This window comes from Anomalospiza imberbis, unplaced genomic scaffold (genome assembly GCF_031753505.1).
Source record: "Anomalospiza imberbis isolate Cuckoo-Finch-1a 21T00152 unplaced genomic scaffold, ASM3175350v1 scaffold_50, whole genome shotgun sequence".
Classification (NCBI taxonomy): Eukaryota; Metazoa; Chordata; class Aves; order Passeriformes; family Viduidae; genus Anomalospiza; species Anomalospiza imberbis.
In genome coordinates, this window is record NW_027100109.1 from 962,374 (window position 1) to 965,000 (window position 2,627).

The 2,627-nt window shown below is 76.6% G+C and overlaps 1 non-coding gene across 1 annotated transcript; it reads right to left on the reverse strand.

Moving 5' to 3' along the window:
• Positions 1 to 509: 509 nt before the first annotated feature.
• Positions 510 to 667, reverse strand: LOC137467025 (5.8S ribosomal RNA). The gene has a single exon (XR_010995380.1). It is a non-coding gene; the product is annotated as a 5.8S ribosomal RNA (ribosomal RNA).
• Between the last annotated feature and the right edge of the window lie 1,960 nt (positions 668 to 2,627).

Sequence of the window (2,627 nt, forward strand, 5' to 3'; positions counted from 1 at the left end):
CAGTGGGTCCCACCTCCCCCTGTGCCCCCTCTCCCACCCCCTTCCCATTGTTTCCCCCAAGCCTCCGCTCCCCCAGCTGGGTTTGGGGGTGCTGCTACCAACACCCTGACCCACAGGGTGTCAGGTCGTGTTCTGACTCTGTCAGTAGTTTGGTTTTTTTGTTTGTTTGTATTATTGCAGTTATCTTTTGAATTTTCCTAGTAAAGAACTGTTATTCCTATTCCCATATCTTTGCCTGAGAGCCTTTTAATTTCAAAATTATAATACTTTGGAGGGAGGGGGTTTATATTTCCATTTCCATTTCCACCGCCAGGCGGTGCGGGCCCCGGCGAGGACGAGCTCCGCCCCAGCGGCTCGCTCCGGGAGCGGGGAGCTACGGAGCGCTCCCCGAGTCTGCATTTAGGGGGACGGAGGCCCTCGCGCGGCAACCGCTGCCGCGGCCGACGGGCCTGCGAAGCGACCCCAGCCGCGCCGCCGGGGCGGCCCCCGGGCGGCGATTGATCGTCAAGCGACGCTCAGACAGGCGTAGCCCCGGGAGGAACCCGGGGCCGCAAGTGAGTTCGAAGTGTCGATGATCAATGTGTCCTGCAATTCACATTAATTCTCGCAGCTAGCTGCGTTCTTCATCGACGCACGAGCCGAGTGATCCACCCCACCGCTAAGAGTTGTCTGGCTTTCGGCACCGACCCCGCGCGCGCGGGGGGGCCGGGAGCCGCTCTCGCCCGGAGCGGCCCCCCTTTTTTTCTCTGGCGCCGAGGCCCCCGCACGGGGCCTGGCTCCGACCGTACGAGCAACGCGGAAAACCCCGGAGGGGGCGTGCGAGAAGAACACGGGAGGAACCCCACGGAACGCTCCCAAGGCCGGCCGAGAGGCGGGGGGACCCGCGCCCCCGACCGCCTCCCCCCGCCCCGCGAGGGGAGGCGCCGCCTCGTGTGCCGTCCTTCGGAGGCGGCCCAGGCGCCTGGGCTCGGCCCGGCCCTCCGCGCGGAGGGCCGCGCGGCGCGCGCCGCGGGAGCGCGGTGGCCCGCCCGGCCTCGCTGGCGCGGCGCCACGCACCGGCGCGCGGCTGGGGGCGCGCAGCCCTCGGACCCCGCGCGCGCGCTTGCCTCCCCCCCTGGAACCGCCGCCGCGCTGGCTCTCGCGGAGCGCCGCCGCGCCCACGCGCGGCCGACTCTCTCTCCCCAGGGGCCTAGCTGCGCTCGAGACGCCACGCGACGACCGCCGCCCCGCCGCCGGGCGCCGCGCCCCCCCCCGCCGGACCGCTGCCCGCCGGGGGAAGGCGAGCGCCCGAGGGCTGCCCGAGGGCGGACCCGCCGCCGCGGCGGGCCGCACTTCCCGGGAACCGCCGTCCACCCGCACCGTCGGGGGCCCCCTTCCGCGAGCACGCGCCCGGCGGAAGGCGGTGCGGCGCTGAGCCGGGGGGCGACGCCCGCTCTCCTCGTTCGCCACCTGGAGAGCGGGCGCGGAAGCGCCCCCGCGGCCGCCCGCCACCCCTGCCCTCGGACCGCACGCGGCCGCGAAGGGCCACGGGGAGGGTCCCGTGCCCGCGGGCGGCGGGAACACCGGCCGAGCGGCGCCGCCGCCGCTCGGCGCGGGGCCGCCCGCGCTCGCCGGCCTCCGACCGCGGAGGGACCGCCGAGCGCTCGCCCCGGGCGGGCGGGCGGACGGCCGGCGCCGCCGGTGCGTTCGAGCCGAAGGCCGCCGAGGGGAGAGAGGCACGGCCGCGCCAGGCGCGGCGCCGCCCGCGCGGGACGGCCGCAGCGGCCCAGAAGAGAGAGCGCGCGGCGGGCCCCGGCGGCCGCCGCCCCGCGGCTGAGGAAGGGCAGAGAGCGCGCGCCCTCTGCCGGCGCCGCCCGTTTCGAGCCCAGCGGGTCGGCCCCGCGGCCGACCGCCGCGCGCCGCGGCCTCTCCGCCGAGGCCGGGCCGCGAAGAGGGGGGGGCAGGGCGCCCCTCCCCGGCGCGGCACGACTACCCCCGCACGCGCGCGCGCGGCGGGGACGACCGCCGCGACGGCGGGCGCGACCGGTGGCCGCGGACACCACCGCAGGGGATCGGCGGGAGTAGCTCCCCACCCCTCAATGGAGCCGCAACGCCACCGCCCGCCACCCGCCGCCGCCGCTGCCGCCGCCGCCGCCGCCGCGGCGGGGCGCGCCGAGCCGCCCGAGTCTTTAAACCGCCGCCCGGCTCGGCGGCCCCTTTTTCGGTCCTTCCCGCGGCGTTTGACGACGCCGAGGGGGAAGCCTGGGACCGCCGAGGCGCGGAGCGCTAGGTACCTGGCCCTGGGGCGAGGGAAACGACCTGCATGGCCCCGCCGGGGTGCCTCCCCCGCTGCCGCCCTCGGGGGAGCGTCCACCGGCGGGGGCGCGCCCGACATCTGCCGCCACCACCGCGGCGTCCTCCTCGGGGCCCGGGGTTTCCCTCAGTAGCCCGGCGCTGCGCCCGAGAGGACCGCCGCAGCTCGGGCCGCCCCGCCGACGCGGGGAGGCGGCCCGGCCGCCGAGCGCCTCGCCGACCCCGCCGAGAGGCCGCGGCAATGACGACGACGACGACGACGAGGCCGGGAAGGCCCCCGCCGCCGCCGCCGCCACCGCCGCCTCCCGGCGGCGGGTCGCGGCACGCGGCCGCGC